Source organism: Triturus cristatus, chromosome 9 (genome assembly GCF_964204655.1).
Source record: "Triturus cristatus chromosome 9, aTriCri1.1, whole genome shotgun sequence".
NCBI lineage: Eukaryota > Metazoa > Chordata > Amphibia > Caudata > Salamandridae > Triturus > Triturus cristatus.
The window spans coordinates 330,316,299-330,335,795 of record NC_140592.1 but is presented as its reverse complement, the minus strand read 5'-3'; the positions used below and the strand labels follow the sequence as shown (position 1 = coordinate 330,335,795).

The window sequence follows — 19,497 nt, the reverse complement described above, 5'->3', positions numbered from 1 at the left end:
ATTTTTTATCGACGATACCCCATCCTTTAATGCAACTTGCCTCCGTACACTTTCGGCCACTATTTGCAGACCCGTAACACTCTCCTAAACATGTTTTTCTTCATTACCTATTGGGAACACCCAGGTGCAATAATCACGCCCTCCTTTGAAAACCAACCGATTGACACGATGTCCTTTAGGACTCACTCCTGGTGAAGGGGCTATATTTTCAGTTATGGTGGCCTTGTGGGCTGAATGGGTTCCACTAACCATTGGGAGACCTCGGTAAAGATTCATGTATACATGGCATATCTATAGGTAAGTCCATACAGACAATAAACAGCATTTCCTGTCATGCATCGCCCACACGGCTCTTCTGTCTCTTCAATGTGTTCAGTGAGTGGATGATGGGCAGCGCCACATCCTGCAGTGGCGCTTCCTGGGACACGTAGTTCAACCTCTTCCGGCGCGCTTTGTGCGACGCCAACTGCGTCACCGGAAGTTCCTGTAGGCTCGCGAGGCTGGGGTTCGGCTGTGGCGGAGTCGTCGTTCGTAGGCTCAATCAGGTCAGAGTCCTTTCCCCCCTACTACTGTGTGTTCTGTTTTTAACGTTTGCTTCTTTCTGCGGTCGTGCACCCCTAGAAGGCAGTCTCGCTATCTTCATAGGGGCCGGTCTCATCAATCTTCGCCGCTCTTACTAGAGGGCCGCGGCCTCACTGCGCATTTTAGTGACTTTTCGTATTTTGATAGAGGAGGGGAGATAGGCCTTGCACCCAGTTCTCCGTTATTGTTTTGCGCCCGAGGAGATATGCTCCAGCGAGCTTGGTGCTATATGTAGTGAATGCTGTATAGAGGGTAGAGACGAGTCTCTCTTCTCAGAGTAAGCTACCACTGTCTCCTTTGCACACCTTCTGTGATCGTTCTTGTTAGGTATTTCGCACTGTTGCTCCGTTTGAAAGGTGTTGACGTGCACAGGGCACCTTTCCTGTGCCCCGTCTCGGTTCACATGTAACTCCTGCTTTGTTTCAAGTCCACCAGAACGCCCCCCTTGTCCCTTTGCATACATGCTTCATTGTCTTATTGCACGTGCTTGCTTGCCGTTATCACCAAATAAAACGTAATTTCCAAATCACTTACTTGAAGTATAGCATTTGGATGATAAGGCGGCTGAAGCTACTATTTTATGTTGGTTGTCTTGTATGGAAAAGAATTCTGGTCAGTGACTACAAACATTCATGACTCAATTTCAGGGGGATAAGTAAGTTGTACGGCCAATTTGCGGAAGTCCAGCGGTATATTATAAATAACATGGGCCCAGCAGGAGTCGGAAACAAGTATTGGCATAGCTAATAGGTGTCGCCTTTGGGACCTTATAAGTGTTAAGCCCTGCAACAGTTGTAGTTGCACCAGGGATATTGTGCTGCATAACTAAATACTTATAAGGTCTCAAACGCGAGACCTTTTGGCTATGCCAATGCTTGTTTCGGACTCCTGCTGGGACCATCAGGCCTCCTTTTGTTTGACTGGCTGGCACCTAGAAGCGAATGCAGCAGAGGGGGAAACAAAGGCTCACACCTTGGTAGCACTTCACACATACTTTAGAGAGGCAGCTTTTAACTTTTTTCAGTCCCTGTTTTGGTGATATGCATTCACTGTAAGATTGTCAGATGTGTTGGTCTTTCCCAGTATTTACACAAAATAAATAGCATTTATATAGCGCATACTACCCCTGAGAAGGTGTTGTAATAATTTAAATATCGCTATTTTTTCTTTTAAAGCGCTATGGGTAGAGGAAACTTTACGCTGACAAAAGGCATCATTGGTTTATGTGAAGCTTACAAAAGTGTCTTATCTTCTGCCTAAATCAGGAGGGTTTGCCAGTATACTCGAAATGTGCTCAAATGTACTCATGATAGACCTGCTAAACATATATGTGAGGGCTTAAGATCTGATGACCCTTCTTGTGATGTCACGCGCTGTGATGCCGCGATGTCACGCTCCTTAATGCCTCTAGCATCCTGATTAATTAATTTAGTCCCCCCACTTCTTTTTCAGGACTTGTGCCCTGCATATAAGGGTACCTTTCTGCCTCTGGTAGAGCCCGCGCACTCCTGTCCCCATCTCGAGATCAGCTGCTCACTTGTATCTATGTGTAACACGTCAGTTTCCCCTCGGAGCCTTTTAATTGTCCAACGAGAGCCATGCAGGTGCCTCAGTTGAGTCATTTAAGAAAATATAGAGAAGTTATGGGAAGATCTGCTGTGGGCAAGCAAACTTCCAAATAGTAAAGAATTCTGGGGTATAATCAACAAATTAATGAAAGGTCACGGAAAGCAAAACACCATCGGAATCAGCGAAAATATTTGGCTAGAATACATCGATAAATTGTATAACCCCAAACTGGGATTAGAAAAGGTGGATGCAGTAAGGTCACCGAAAGTAAAGGAAAAAGTACTTAACACCAGGGTAACCAGCATTAATATTGAAAATGGGAAAGATCAGTTCAGCTGGGAAGGAGATGACCAAATTTTGACAACGGTTAAACGCTTAAAAACACTGATAAAAAATCTGAAAGCGGAAGGAGCAGCAGGTCCAAATGGGCTACCAAATGCCCTGTTCAAACGAGATCCAGAAGTTTGGGCAAAATACCTAACACCTCTTTTTAACCACATGTTCCGTAACAACAAGATCCCGCAATCCTGGAGCGGTAACCTGTTCCACCCAATTTACAAGAGCGGTATTAGAACAGAACCCGGGAATTACAGGTTGATCGACGTTGAGGCCAAACTCTATGCTTCATGCATCTTGGAACATCTACAAGAGTGGACAGAGGAAAACAATATTATCCCTAAATTCCAAACAGGCTTCAGACAGGGGAATGGGCACCATCACTAATCTAACAGCCTTGACAATTCTGACGGAAAAGGCTGAAAGGAAAAGGGGAGCATTAGTGGCTTGCTATATAGATCTAAAATCGGCTTTTGATAGTGCCGCGGGACCGCTTGTGGAAGAAACTGAAAGCATGGGGACTGCCACAACTACTGATACAAGCAATACAATCTTTATACAGTGAAACATGGGCCACTGTAAAATTAGGGGACGGACAAAGAGTCTCCTCAAAAATAAACATTACAAATGGATTAAAACAGGGCTGTGTCCTTTCTCCATGTTTATTTAATTTATATCTAGCTGATTTGAACCGCCACTTAGAACAAATAAACGGACACCCACCAAATTTGGCAAAGGAGCCGGTTCAATACTTACAGTATGCAGACGACATTGTCTTGGTAAGCCAGACTTCGATTGGGCTACAAAGGGCAATAAACAAATTAATAGACTACTTGGACGCTCAAGGTTTGGAATTGAATAAATCAAAAACCAAGGTGGTAAGACTAGCGGGCCCAAGACAATGAAACTTTAAATGGTTCGCTAAGAACTCTCAAATAGAAGAGACAAGATCTTATAAATAATTGGGCATCAAAATGGCAAGAAATCTGTCAATGATGGAGCAGAAAAAGGAGATTACAGCAAAAGCTCAATCCTTAATATTCGCTTATAAACAACTATATAAGAATCTGGAAAGCCCTTCACATGGGCACCTTTTAAAAATAATGGCAGCCCAACTGCTACCGACCTTGTCCTATGGCCTGGAAACCTGGCATGGCCAAGAAAGTAACATCTTAAATAAGCTACAAACCAAGGTTTACAAAACGGTATTTAATCTCTTTAAAGGTTCCTCTCCAGCACAAATCCGTTTGGAATTCGGACTACAGAATCAAGTATTCCAAAGGAAGGCAACCATGGTAAACTTATGCTGGAAACTCAGGGCGGCAGAACCGGGAAGTTTGAATAATTTATGCTGGTTGGAAATAAAGCAACAACTAGAGCAAAGACTCCCAAATTCGTGGGGGGTCCAATTGATGATAGCTCTTGAAGAATTAAAGCTTGAGGGGCTTTGGAACAGCAAGTTGGAAAAGGCCACATTTAAACTAGCTTGCAAAAACAAAGCAAAAGCATTATCTTTCGTGGAGGACAAAAGGGAATTAGCGAGACGCCGCCATGCATGGGTCATAATAAACTCTTATACACGGCTAAGACCTCAACCCTACCTAGCAGCTCACTTCAGATTGTCCTTAAAAAGGAGGTTCATGGCATACAGATTTGGAGAACATTGCACATTAGACTTAGTACCCTCCTGGAAAAACAAGGATCAAGCAAAGGCATGTCGTTTATGTGGTTATTATAGCGAAACTTTGAGCCATATGCTGTGTGTCTGTGAAATAGTAAAATTAGAAAGAAGGAAGATGCTGAGAACAGCTTTTAATGATTTAAAAATCCGCACCTGCAGACAGGCAGCAACAAGTTGGATGGGTGCCGCTTCAAACATTTTAATATGCAGGGGGATAAAATTTATGATAGTAGTAGAAAGCTTACTTTCAAAAGTGGGCAAAAATTGAAGGCATGATGCCATAAAAAGAACTAAGTAGACTTTTATGAACTGAAAATGTTTTTATTATGAAATGTGTTTTATATGCTTTATGGTTTGTGAAAACCAAATAGTTATTTTTTGACTGACTGACTGACTGAGTCATTTAAATGGCCTCTGCTGACCATATGAACTCTGCCTCTTGCGTGTCTTTACCCCACATGCCTCGCTTCACAGGTTATTTTGAGCCACTGAAAACCTCTTTCCTAGGCATAGACACGAGCCTCTGTGTGTAATTCCCTTTCAAAGCTTAGCAACAGGTGGTGTCTGCCCACTAGTTCATGCCAGGCACACCCTAATGTTGTCTAAGAAGACATATTCTCAAATTTAAGGAGAGCTTCCTACCATACTCTGTTTACTGACATTTTCATCTTTTTTTTTTTTTTTTCCAACAGCGGGATTTAGATTTTATAAAAACAAGCGAGGCTTGCGCTGTTGGCGGGGTAAGCGTGCGCTGTAGGCGGGTGTCAGTGACATTTGCATTGTTGACAGTTGGCAGTAAAGCTTGCGCGCTTCTGCTGTGCGTCTGAAGGAAGCTCCAGGTTGCTTCTCGGCACTCAGTCGCCTTTGCTCACGCACGGTAGATGTGCTTCTTCCATACATACAGGGGTAACACATGCCGGTGCCTCGAGCCCTCCACGCATGAACGGACTCCCGCTTCATCAGCAGCCTTCTCTCAGCTGTCATCTCTGACTGCTGGGCGCGGGGATAGCTGTAGTAATGAGCGGGGCCCAAGAGGAGCCCTTATTTAATGCATTCTCTTCATGGCACCGACGTGGGCTGCAGCAAACATGGCTTGGAGGGAGAAGATGCGGCCTTCAAGCGCTCTTGGAAGAGGCGAGGCTGTCCGTACCACCATCCTCTGCTGTCAGGATGCGGGTCCAGGGAGGCACATGAAATGGCCCGCTCTTGTGAAGGTCCGTGTACCGCCAGTGGGCAGAGGAGAGGGGGTGAGGCCGGGCAGGACGAGTTGTATTAATTTCCCCAGCAAGTAATCTGATACTGGAATGCAGCCTGCCGTGCATCTGGCACACTGCGCGACGCTGATGACTGCGCTCGCTCCCGAAATACATAGGCTATGGGAGGGAACATTTAAAGAAAAGGTGGGACATACCCACGCCTTTGGCCATTTGCGTGCTTTCTTTTGTGAAAGCCTTGCGCAATGGCCAATCAAATGTGTGGGCATTAAAAAAAAAAAAAACAGGAAATGTTCTAAGGAGTTGGGAGTGCTTACAAGAAGCCTCCCATAGGGCAGCACATCTGCGCTGCGCTAGGCTCGACCTAGAAAGACGGCTGACGCATATACGGATCAAAGTAGATTTATGTTTTTGGTTTGTTTAGTATACAGCAGTTATGAGCAAACGTCACATTTAACTGGGCTTACTTGAAGTTTATAAAATTGCAAATGTATGTATATATCACTTTTCAGCTTTCCCTTCGTATATGGAAGTCATAAACCTGGACTACACCTTATTGGTTTTACTGTGGCTGAGGCCTAGAAGGTTCCCTCTCACCATGGTAACCTGCCAGAGTGAACACTCGCCAAGTAGACTCCAACAGGGAAATTATCATGCACCCCTCCAATTTGAAATGCCTAGTAAAGCCACGTAACCCACCAACAGAAGAAGGTGCATCAGGAGACACACCTACAGTTGAATGCCACTAGATAATAGCCAGGTGGGATGTACACACCAGGACCTCACCTATCTTGGAGTTCAATGTAGGTAAACCACCAATGGGAAAATGCATACCATTGAAATTAAGATGCAGTAGTAGTGTTTGTTAAATTACACAGCAAAAAGGCACAATTTTGTAGCTCCATTATGCACCTGTCCAGTTGTTTTATCAATGATTATTGCTGCACGTGCAAATGTTTCACTTAATACCAGTTGAATGAAGTCTGTAGAGTTGCATAACTCCGCTTGTCACCCATGAGGGTATCCAGGCGCTGTCCATGGGTACGGGGACATTAGATGATTTGCCCACAATCACAGGATGTTGCTCTGAGATTTGAACCCAGACCCCCAGATCCTGCTGCGTCCCCTCCCCCATTGAAATCATCAGTCGGTCTGACACTGTGCCGCACAATATGGAGTTTTTTTGGGGTAGCTATCATTTTAAGATAGAAATCATGGTTGGCTAAAATTAGCAAATTATGCAGCAGATGAAGTACTATGCAGCAACTATCGTATATACATAATTGTGATGTAAACTCTGCGGCAGCCTTATCACATTATTCTATAGGTCCTGTGTATATCCGACCCCTGCTCTGGCTTTTTCAAAAACTTCAAACTGTGGATACAATCTCTACTGCAAAACTCCCTACCAATAAGGCCTGCTCTTCCAACTCTTTTTAATCTCGCTTATTTAGTCACAACTGACCCTAAAATCTTTTGACTTTGACTCTTTCTTAGCACAAAATCAAGGCAACTTAATTGCTTCAGCGCCTAATAAGCTCATCATTTTCCCCAGCCAAACCATAGCTAATTCACCAACAGAAAATCAATTCTAAGTCATTTACTACCTTTATGAAACTCCCCTTCCACTTACTTCCTCGTTCGCTGTAATCTGCTTTTTCAACCTGTCTTCGAGATTGAGCATTGTTTTAGCTGGTGTTAGATCTGATGTAGACATCTCCCTCGGGGCTTCAGTAAATTGATCTAGGCAGCAGTTCCAAACTTTTCATAAACTATCCCCTCCCGCCCCCACCTGTTATCGATTTCTCCATCCGAGGAGAAGCATGAAAACCTTGTTAACTTTTTCAAGAACTAAGTAGTCAGTTTACAAGGACACCACTCACATGGGACACAACTACTCTTTGGCAACACATGCAGCACCTTGTGATGTGGAATATCCTGTGTTCAACTAATTTCCAAGAATAGCTTGGTTAGTCTCCTAAGCCACACCTAGTCAGGTGCCCCTACAGATCCATGCCCTGATAGGGTCTGGGAAATAGGTGATTACATTGAACCCTATCTCATACTGTTCTAGCATCAGGAATGTTTCCCACAAAATGGAAGAAAACTTTTTTTCGGCCCCTTTGAAAAAATCCACACTTGACCCTTTGGTGGAAAATAATAATCGTCCTATTGCCACACTCCCTTTTTATAACCAAAATGTAGAACATCTTAATATTGCTCTCACCTCTTACCTGGTATCGCATACTAGACCCATGTCCATTTGTTTTCAGGAAAGGACATAGTAGATTGTACTAGGATGTCCTGGACCGTGGAGGAAAGGCAGTGGTGGTCCTGTTGGACCGAACCACGGCCTTTGATATGGTCTGTCACGATAATTTAATGTAAAGTTACTTGACTTTGGTGTCTGCGGTCCAGTACTTAGCTTGTTATCCTCCATTTTAGACAATAGAGAGCAAACCATTAGCCTTGAGACACATACATCAGAAACTTTGTTATGATTTGCCATAAGGGCCAGGGCCAGTTTTTTGGCCGGATAGGTTAAACGTAGTTACTTTTGATGTATGTAATGTACACTACCTTCCCTCATCAAATCACAATTCCTTCCCATACACTTGTCACCCCCTTTCTCTTGCACCAATTTTATGTTAAGTTTGGACATGTGTTGTCTTACTAACTGGATTTATTCTTGTGCTATTAATCATGTGATGAAATAAAATCACAATCATTTTGATCCTACATGGTGATGTTTACTTTATTCAAACTCTTCAGCTTGAATCTTCTACAGTTGATGCTGTTCAGCAGGGGAGCTGCATTTAAAGGCTAATGGGGCCGCAAGCGCCCCGGGCCGTACTTTGAGTATCACTGGACTAATGCAACGCCCTGTAGGTGGGAGCTCAGCAAGGTGTCCTCATAAGACTGCAAAGGCTGCAAAACGCCACGGTCAGTGCTCTTACTAGGACAAAAAAACATTTGATCACGTCTCTAAAGACTGGCAAAACTTGCACTGGTTCCCTGTCAAAAAGAGAGTGGCTTTTAAACCCCTCTGCCTGACACATAGAGCTCTCCATCAGTAGGGCCCGGAGTTTTCCAAAATGAGAATCTTAGTATATATCAACAAGAGTGTTGCGGTCCTCTTCAGCTAATACGGTACATGTCCTAGTTATCGGGAAAGTGTCATGGGGGGGGGGGGGATGGTGGGGGGAGAGGGAGGGCAGTCAGGAGCCTTTTTTATAATGCCTCTATGCTACGGAATCAAATGCTCTGGGAGGGAGGGCGACGGAGAGGGAGGGAGGGCGACGGAGAGGGAGGTGGAGAGAGAGATCTGTGTATGCTGGGTCTGGTGGCTCAGTGGACGAAGGAGTCTGCTGCAGGGACCTGTGTTCAACCTCATGCCCACTTTTTTTCTTTTTGGTTTAGCCCCGCCCCCTCTGACCCTGCCCCCACCGGTGCGGCCCTCGGCCGCAAACCACACTGTAAGTTTGGCCCCCGAGAGAAAGTTTGTGAGTGCCCATGCTCTAGTGTTATACTCGCCCAAAAAATCATTATAAAAATAGTAATGGTTCATTCAAGAATGATTCATATTGTTATATCCACTACATCATACAGCCGATTGATTGTCAGCCCGCTTCAGTCATTGGGTCTTACTTTGTGTATATCTACCTGTCTACTTGAGTGGCAAATATGGAAGGCAAGACTGTGAGTCGGTGACATAGTATCATATAGAGTGTATATGACTTGAAGCAGCACCCCAAATGCTATACAGTGAAATGGTCATGACCTTTTTTTCTACATCAGCAATTGGGTTCTTCAGTAGAGAGGCTGTAAAGGTGGTTTTCAGTAAATTCTGGAGAGCATTTTTGGGCTTTAAATTAGTTATTGTTAAACTATGTTACTTGGCAAAGCAGCAGGTTTGGTACAGTTTGGAGGCTTTGTCATTGCAGGTTTCAATTCAAGAGGTAATTGGATTTCAATGAAGTTGGATCGACCTGTCACAGGTGGGAGTTTTCAGGCTCAAGCCTGTCTCTTTTGTCTCAGAGAAAGCATGCAGTTGGTGCACAATCACAAGAAATGGCTCCAGTGGATGAACCTGGGGTGAAGGGTGCTGTTAGTAGTCTCTTGAATAGTCCTTGCGTGTTGAAGTCTGACTATTAAAGAAAGTTTGGAATGGGATTCTGTTCTAATCCTAGATCGAGCATGTTGCGAGGTCAATGGGAAGGTCTGATTTCCTTAAGCACCTTTCCAGGTCTCTTCAACATTTCACGAGAAGTTTATTTGTGTAGGATTTATTGTTCACCAATCTAAATTAGTGTATAGTGAGATGGTCTTTCTGATAGGGCTAGCGGTGATGCTCTGCCAGTACAATATCCAAGGGTGTATAGACCTGCACATGAGTGACGGAGCATAGACTGCAGCACTAATCTTGGACAAGTTTCTGGCCCACATAACTGACTAGTTTCTCAGCTAGTGGATTCAATTCTAGGAGTGTGAAATTTGTGCAGTTTCCTTTTACAGAATAATGCAAAATTTAGGAAAAATCATGCAAAACTATGGACAATAAAAAGCTGATATTTGTTGTAATATTTAAGTACAAAATGCATCCTCCAGTCCTTTTGAACACAAGGAAGCATAACAAGTCTCATAACCTATTTTCAATTTTCTGGTTGTCCAGCGTGGCGGCGTCATACGAATCGCAATAGCGCTATGCAAATAACATTCCACTGCATACTTGAAAACAAAAGTAAAATACATTTGTCATTTTCAACACTAAGAGCTCAAACTTTCACAAATGCGAGACAGATTGCATTACAAATGCTTGTTTATTTTTGCAAACCTGCATACCACTTGTAATTTACGGTATTGCTGCTCTTTAGCACTTTATGTTTTAATGCCTATTACATATGTTTGTAAATGAATATTGCATGCTTGTGAAGGCCAGCCGTTTGCTTGCCAGTGCTTATGCTAATATTCTGCAGGCACTAGTATTCAACAGGTACACCCTGTGCCTCACTTAGAATTACCTTTTCAGTCTGGGATTCTGATAAAAAATAAATGTGAAAGACCACTTTTTCTCTTTTCTTAATTCATTTAATCTGCTTACCACAACTCGCCATCATTCTCATTGTTTGTTTTCCCACATCACCTTGATCACCAAAGCAACCCATTTGCCCTTCCTCAGTATTCGAAAAAACATTATCCTGCAGTCTTTCCTCTCAGCCAAAACACCTTCAAATGAATTATTTTTGAGCATACTTAACGACTACATCAACTTTGTCTTTGTTCCCCCACTACTATCACCACCTCACCCTTTACCACTCACATCCCTACAAAAATGCCTAATGGCCCAGAGGTCAGTCCTTTTGGCTGAGACCTGGAACCAGCCCACATCATCCTTGTTGGAATGAATGCTCTTGTGAACAAATGTTATTTAATACTGTCCTGTCACTATACCCAACGCAGACGCTTATGTGCAACCTTGATGTTAAAAAACAGGTGAAATCACTTTGTGTATCATAAACACAAATGCAGATATATTCCAAATTACGAAAGTAAACCTTTTGGGTAGCGCTGACCAATTAAATTTCTGAAGCTTTATTCCATTCATAAAAACAAGCCATAAAAGCGTGTCAATATTACACATAGTTAATTTAAGTATTCAATCCCATATTATACAACAAATATAAAGCGCAAAAAAGATTTTAAAAGCAGTAATATGTATAAGATTGTTTTTCAGTCGTGATCACAAACTTGATAAGTATTCAAAGTTAAGAACCGAATCATCTTAAAACAAAATTCATTGTTTCCCATGCCATTCTTTTTTTAAAATTTTTTTTAATTAAAAACTCTGTTTATTTAACATAAAGGGAACCGTGGTCATGCTATATAGTTCTTTACATCCTATGTTTCACTTGCATCATTTGTCACACGTATCAGTACATATTTTCCAATGTAGTGGGTATAGTTACGTTACATACATTTCAATTCACACTGTAATGTGGTCTTTTGGGGATGAGACATTCGGCGGTTCACATAGCCCCCCCTCCCATGCCATTCTTAGCGTCTCTGAGCTGGTTAACAGAAGAAAAAAACATTGCAACCCTAAAACAAATATTCTCATCAGTCGAGTCCTACAGGTACCTAAAGGCCTGCCGGTTGTAAATTAATCCTTTCAGCTAAAAAAAAGAGGTCCGAGATAAAATTACTTGGGCACTGAATAAAACCTGCAGTAAAATGTAACGTATTAGGTGGACAGGGCAGACCGATTGTCACAAGGGCATCTCTGCTTAATAGTACCCCATCCTGCTATGTACGCTTTCCACATCATCGGGGTATTTACATGATTGGGATTTGGCACCTCCCAATCCTGGGGGTATCTGCATCAAATTTTTCACACTGTTGATAAAGAGGGAGAAGTGGGAGGGTGCCAACACGCACCCCTGCCTCACCTCTCTCCAACTATCAAACAGTGAAGTTAATTCTCCTTGGGCTCCGGTTAGACCTCCGGCGCCAGAGAGCAACCTGGCTTTGGAGAAACAGCGGTGAAAGAGGAGCGATCTCCTGAATGCGGCGGAGCCGCGAGTGCTTGCTGATGCGTCGGGAGCCGCAGGAGACTTACAGGAGACCTTCAGGACGCGGCTGGGCCGCGGGCGTTTGCTAGCGCGGCGGGAGCCGTGCTATGCTGCGCCGCGAATATTCGTGGACGCGGCAGGGGCCACGAGAGATCTCCTGAACGCGGCCGTGCCGCGAGTGATTCCGGGTGCGGCTGGAGCCGCGAGCGCTACCCTTAAGACGCGGCAGGAGCCGCCAGTGATATTCACCTCTCCATTGTGGTGGGCGCCTGGAGCCGGCAGTTCCAGCCAGTGGCTCCGGGTCTCTTCTTGTCGTGCTGGTTCTTCTGCCTGCAAGAGGAAAGGTGTGACTCCTCACGGACCATCTCCCGCGTAATCGCCCAAGGAAGACGTGAGACAAGACGGACTGACTAGACTGATCCGACAACACTCCAGTCCACGTTTTCCCGACCAAGCAGTGGCAGCGAGGTGTAGTGAGGTGAGGCGGAGGAGGTGAGTGGCAGTGCTGCTGTTACCCGACCGGAGAGTCCACCTTGCCGTACCTGAAACCTGCCGTAGAAACCTTCGAAGGAGTGAGGTGAGCGAGCGGTGTGTAAGCCGCCTGGAAGCTGCCAGAGGCCACCGTTCCTTGCCGTGCAGCGCAGCCACACACCTGCCTGCAACACCAGGATAACAGCAACACCGGAGAGTAAGGGATCGGGCCTCTCTTATCTCCAGGCCCCGCAGCAGTGGTAAGCCCTTGGCCCTCCTAGGGCATACATACACGTCTGCCTACTTCCAAGCAGCGCTGAGCAGGGGAGAGGAGTGGGAGGGCAGGGAGAGAGGGCTGCCAGAGGCCAGCAACCTAAGAATAGCAACATTGGGGTCTAGCCCGGCCTGGTCCCCAGCCTGGTCTCTTCTCTCCCGCCCCCCTCCAATCCCCCCTGGCCTCCCCCACAGGCACCTAGCCACACAACTGAGCCGGTGCACAAAACAGGATAAAGCAGCTGGAGCTGCACAACAGCCTCTCCAAAACGAGTCGTCCCTACTTCCCAGACATCAGCATCTTTCTATCATCCTTCCATTAAGGGACGAACTGGCTCCCTATAGCTGCCTAAACCCCTCCACTGCCCCGATTCTACCCACCCCGGCACCCTAGAACCCAACTCAGGCAAGCAACCAACGGTTGACAAGTAAGCAGCAATCAGCAGTCAACAGTCAGCACATTCAATTACTCAATCACTAACTCCTCTCCTCACTCTCGTGGCCCCCATCGCCCCGGAGCGACACAGGAAAGGGGTAAGTGAGATCGTCATGAGGTCTGGAAGAGTAAGAAACCCTATAATAAGGCCATCACCCAAACAAAAAAGAGAGGACATCTGCGGATGCAAAGAGATCCCAGAAAATGATAACTTGAGAGAAAATAGCAATAAGGACATTAGGGACAGCAAAAGAACTAACACAAGTGAAGGAGTTCAAGGACAAAAAAATGAGCTTAATTGAACGCCCGATAACCAACAAAGGAAATAGCCCAACATCGACAATAGAGCAAAATAATGTAATTCAGCTAAATGATATGTTCAATAGTGACAAAAGAAAAAACCCTTACGAACTTATAAACCTAGAAGGGCAACCTCCAAGGAAGACTACAAACTATCAGCCAAAAATTTGTACGAAATTTACATTTCTAAAAGACCCTGGCAAAGCAATCTATTCAAACGACAACACCATAATTGGTTTACAATCCCCACTACGACCCGTTGGTGCAGTCAGCTCCCTGCCTCAAAAATCAAGCATAACAATCGCAGAAATGCATACGTTCTCAAACCATAAGGAGACCACAGTCTTCTCAAGAAGCACAATGGGGGCCGGAGCCCAACAGGCACAAGCTGACGACCCCATAGGAGCAACAGAGGGAGACATTAGCTAAAACAACTCACAAAATGGCTTAGGCGGCCAGGTAAAAAATCCCAGGGGGCTTGTACCCGAGAAGGAGAACGTGAGCAAACTGGCCGCAAAACCAGAAGGCCTCCCGGAGCATCAGTGTCCCAATGTTTTAAGTGGCCAGCCATCCCTCATCTACACCCCACCATCTTATCAGCACACACTGTTAAAATATGATGAAGAGATCGCAATACCTCATGTAAAAAATAGCCTTCCATATGTGCAACAGACAACACGAGGCGACACTCCAATAGTTGAGAATCATCAAATGAAAATTGACCCCGTAAACCTCCTCCCACACTCGCCACACGAGGACTAGTGTACTACAGATAGCGATATGACCTTCCTGGCGTCACAAGAGTGGGAAGACCTAGTGGCATCCTACAACGTTAAATCAACCCTCAACAGCATCACCGAAGAGCGCTCCTATCAGTACACCGAGGGGAGTAGAGGTCCTACTGAAACGTTTTGGGCAACCTCACTCAACACATTCCAGCTGTCATCAACAGCACTACAGTACCAATCCGACAAATTAGACCTACAACTGACTGTCTTCCAAACGTTAGCAGAAGCTACCTCTGGGATAGAAAGAAAACTCGCGGACCTTAATGGCCGCATAAAAAGAGGAAAAGAAGCAGCAAAATGATTCCAAATAGAACAGACTGCGTCTGCTCCCCAATAGTTGACAAACTATCTACACTACCTACGATGTTGGGAAACCTCCTGAGGGACCTAAAACAAAATATATTAACGCACCCCACAATGGAGAACAAGCCCGGCAGTATAACTTTCTGCGACAAACCATTAGGAACCATCAACGATAATCGCATAGCTATCAAGCAAGGGGACTCCTCTTTAAAATCTGAAAGCACATTAGAAGCGTCCCCTCCAAACACATCTACGAACGCGCGAGCCCGCCGTAAACAAAAAAGAGAGGGCAGGAACAGAAAGTCTACAGGAGCAGATTGCACTGACGAGAACCAGCAACTGACCACATCTTGGGGAAAGGAGCAAACGGGAGACACCACAAAGCACACCGATGGTACAAAAACATTACCTCTAGACAAAAAATTATTAGAAACAAAGACTTTAAACGCAGCAGAGACCGCCACATCGACACTCTTTTTAAAGAGAAAATAAGCATACAGATAGACCAGAAGCACTTCGGCCTAGCCAAAAACAACCAACCTAGCAACCTATCTGAACAGGCGAACGATATACAAAGTAAAAGAGGGACCATCGTAGAAAATCGGCCAGTAGCAAAAACACAACCTGGCACGGCGGTCACAGAGCAAGCCCCTGGTGAGCCCTCTCAAATCAATACGAAAATCACAAATTACCATCCAGGGACAAAAGACGAAGGCAAGTTCACATAGCACGAATAAGCCAGCCATCGAACAGGCAATAGAGGACCCTTACGGAGTCAGCATAGAAAGCAATGACATAATAAATAAAACCCAATCCCAACGCGGGGTCAAACAAAATGAGGTATTAACTCACCCCCCGAATATTGACCCCCGGGAAAATAGTCAGACATTATTCTATTTATTCCAGAATTCAAATCCAGAGGAAGAGTGGATACCCTAAACAGGGGTAATATATTAAGGCTAATCCATTCAATTGAAAAAATAAAACACATCAACACAACAGACCTGCTTGCAATTTAATTTCTCCCTTCTCCAGACTCACAAGGTCACGAAACGACAAAGACAGTATGGAAAACTACTGACTTAGCAGATCAAATCCTGGGGCAAACGCTCAGATTTTCTCAATGGGGAATAAAGCTTGAAGCAGGAAAAAGACCAGCCTACCCACCCCGCTCCTAGAAGAAAGCAAAAAAGAACGCTTACAAATAGTCAAATCAATTTTAAAAGGAGCACACAGCCCACTCCCCAGGACCAAACAGCAACCCACTACATCTAGAACACTTAACAACCCAGTAATCAGATTTAAACAGGGTAACTATACGACAGACAATAATTAAAGAAGACACAAAGTGATAAAGGGTATCAGGCCAGACCTTTATGGAAGCTGACATCCCCAATATTAAAATATGCATTTGGGACATTAATGGTCTTTCTGACAAATTGGAAGACCCAGAAACATCAAATTACTTAAAATCATTTGATTTGATCTTACTCCAAGAAACCTGGGAAGAGAAAGAGATACCCCTACAAGGATACACAACTCAGATCCACCCAGAAACCAGAGGTTCCTCCTATGGTCACAGCTCAGGAGGCCTGGTGTCATTCGCCTCAATACTAACAATTGGAACAATGGAAGAATCAATGTAAAAATCACTCCTCCTTGTGCGATACAGGCACTAGCAATAACAATTGAAAATAATCGGGTGGCTCAACCACTTTACATCATAAACCTATACATACACCCCAAGCATAGACAAACCAGGGCAAGAGAACTAGTTAGCGAATTAGCAAGACTCATGGAGGAAAGAGAAATGGAGAACCTACTTCTAGCAGGTGATTTTGACCTTCGTCTTTGGAGAGAAATCAGATGATGAAATATCACTAGATATGAACATCGCGTGGGGAATACCAAACCAATTCACAGCCTCTCCAAACAAGCAAACAAGATGCTCAAATCAATTACTGAAAGACCTTGAGCAGTTAAATCTGAGAGTACTAAACGGATAATTTAAGGAGCATACACCGCCAGCATCAACATATTTTTCCTCAAACACTTCTTCTCATCTCGACTTCACCCTCGCAACACTACCACTGTTTGAAATAATAAGCTCATTCAAGGTTGGAGAGAACGGCCAAAGTGACCACCTGCCACTAGGAGTGAAACTGGGCATCACCAGCGGGAAGGAAACGGAAGCAAGGAGAAGTATTGGCACAGAATATACCACCAACTGTAGACGAATAAGGTGCAAGACTGACAAAGCAGAAGAATTAACAACTAATGCAAAAAGAATCCTCCACCCGATAACAATCTTGACAACCCATTAGAGGTTTGGGAAGAATTTGTAACCGTACTCGGAACAACACACGCCACAGAGCAAAAAAACTGAAAAGGGAATACGCTGTGTAACATACTCGGTAAGGTAACCACATCAGAGATAAAAAAAATCTAAAACGGCAAATAAACCAGATCCTTAGACAGCTCCATAAACAATCAAACAACGAAGCCCTGCAAAAAGAGCTGCAAACCCTAAAGGCACAGCTAAAGAATAAGATATGGGAAAGGAAAAGGCAATTGTACGAGGAACTCTGGGTAAAATCGTGCACGACTCGAAACAGAAGAACAATGCTAGATTCTGGAAAACAATCCATAACCTCCAAAGACCAGGCCACAAAGCAATCAACTCGCACATATCAGAACCCGAATGGGCACACTACCTATTGAATCATTTTAATGTTAAAAACCCAAGGGGATCCACCCAGCGGTAGAACCTGGATAATCGAAACAAACCCAAGCACCTGCAAAACTGGAACACACAAATACGAAGTATATGATGACCACACTACGACAGCGCCCCGCGTAAAACTGCAAATCCGGATGAGGTAGCAACAACAAGCCTCAAACCAATCTTAAACAGAAAGGAAAAAAATTACGCAGTAACAGCGGCCAGGATCAAGCCACAAATTTCACAAGGGAGATTAGAGGATGCTCCTGGCCCCAATGGAATCCCGCCAATAATGTACAAGCAAGACGCCGACTTTTGGAGTGACACACTGGCGCCAGCCTTCCAGGAAATCAGGGAAACAGCAGTAAGTCCATCATCCTGGAGAGGATCAATAATAAGTCCGATTTACAAACAGGGCGAAAGGAGCAATCCAAGCAACTATCGACTTATTGCCCTAATCGACACAGAAGCAAAGTACTATGCGGGACTTATCTTGGAGGAACTAACATCATGGGCAACCCTCAAGCACATCATCCCAATCAACCAAACCGGATTCTGTAGAGGCAAGGGTACAATAACTAACATCATGGCACTAACCCTTCTGACAGACGCGGCAAAAGCAGCCAAGAGCTCGCTATTTCTATGTTTTATAGACTATTGCACTGCGTTTGAGCATATAGACCGCAGTAAACTCTGGCAGAAGCTGGAGAAACTGGGGATTCCCGGGCCACTCCTACAACAGCTGATATTACTACATACCAATACTTGGGTCAAGATTAAACTGGGCTCTGGAACGCACCTTTCAAGGCAAATCAATACCACCAAAGGTTTAAAACAAGGATGCGTCCTAGCCCCCATGTTGTTTAATCTTTTTCTCGCAGACCTCCCAGGAGAATTGGAGAAAACCAAATCACATGCCCCACGCCTGGGAGATCTCACGCTTTCAAATCTCTTATACGCAGATGACCTGGTCCTTATTAGTTGGTCCCCCATTGGACTTCAACATCTTCTGGACACCACTAACAAATTCTCAATAAACAATGCATTAAAGATTAACCTAAACAAATCAAAAGTCATGTCAGTAAATTATAACAAAATAAAGAAACACAAATGGTTTCTGGATGGACAGAGGCTAGACCGTGTAGCCACTTACACATATCTAGGCGTATTTTTAGACAGTAGAGGTTCGTTTAAACACCAACTAGAGGCTATTCGTCGGAAGTGCACAATATTCCATCTCTCATTGAAGCCCCTGAAGAAAGTTCTCCCTGACCGTTCACTGGATCCCCTTCTACAGGTGATTAGAGCACATTTACAGCCCATGCTCACATACGGCAGCAAATCTATGCAAGGGAAAGACGCCACGGCTCTAGTCAAAACTATCGGTCAAGCATACAGGGCAATTTTCCATCTGCCTAATTACGTCTCCCCTGCCCAAATTCGCCTTGAATTTGGTCTCCAGAGACAAGCGGTGGAGAGAAGAGACGTCTATATAAAAATCTGGCGAAAAATCAGAGACGCCGAGCAAGGATCCTTAAACGCCCACTTCTAGACCGAACTCTCTATCCAAGAGAACACCCCCGTCAAGAAATATCTAAATGAATCACTGGAGACCCTGGGTTTAACAAACCTCTAGGAGTCCTCTACAGACATAAAGTTTCAAAAAAGTGGTTACAAAAGTAACCAAAATGATATCATCCATAGACGACAAAGAAATTGTGGCCAAGAGGCTCATGGATGGTCAGTGCTGAAAGATTATAACGCTCTGAAACCGCAGGAATACCTGAAAATGAGCCTCACGCAGGCGACAAAAAACATTTTTAAATTTGCGCCTTGGTATCCTACCAATATTACCCCACTTGGCACCTTGGAAAAGGGGAACAGAAGAACACTTTTGCCGACTATGTAGAGCAGAGAAAGAGGACCTTATACATATAATCTGCATCTGCCCAATCTTGACGGACACAAGGCGTTCTTTATTTCGAGCTTTATGGAATCAAAAGGGCATAACAAGTTGCAGGCAGGCTGTGATGCTGTGCTTTAATCCTGATGAGACTCAGCTAAACTGTAGACTGACAAAGTATTTTGATATAGTGGCTAGAAGACTCCTGAGTTAGCCACACGGTTCATCTAAAGAACAGCAAGCAACAGCACCTCAACAACCAACAAAGGACAGCCCGTTTAGTCACTTGCCAAGTTACAACTACGCCTGGCAAACCGAGGCACATTGGCTTTATAAACTTACAAATGGTC

At 44.4% G+C, this 19,497-nt stretch overlaps 1 protein-coding gene across 5 annotated transcripts in view; it reads left to right on the top strand.

The window, feature by feature from the left end:
* Nucleotides 1-410: 410 nt before the first annotated feature.
* Nucleotides 411-19,497, top strand: part of LOC146797866 (RNA-binding protein 6-like) — a 1,129,330-nt gene continuing 1,110,243 nt past the window's right edge. For 4 of the 5 annotated variants that reach the window (XM_085625068.1, XM_085625070.1, XM_085625069.1 and 1 more), the window contains exon 1: nt 411-545. The gene's annotated coding sequence lies outside the window, so the exon portion shown is untranslated. The remainder of the gene's footprint in view (nt 546-19,497) is intronic. The other variant, XM_085625071.1, reaches the window with a different exon arrangement.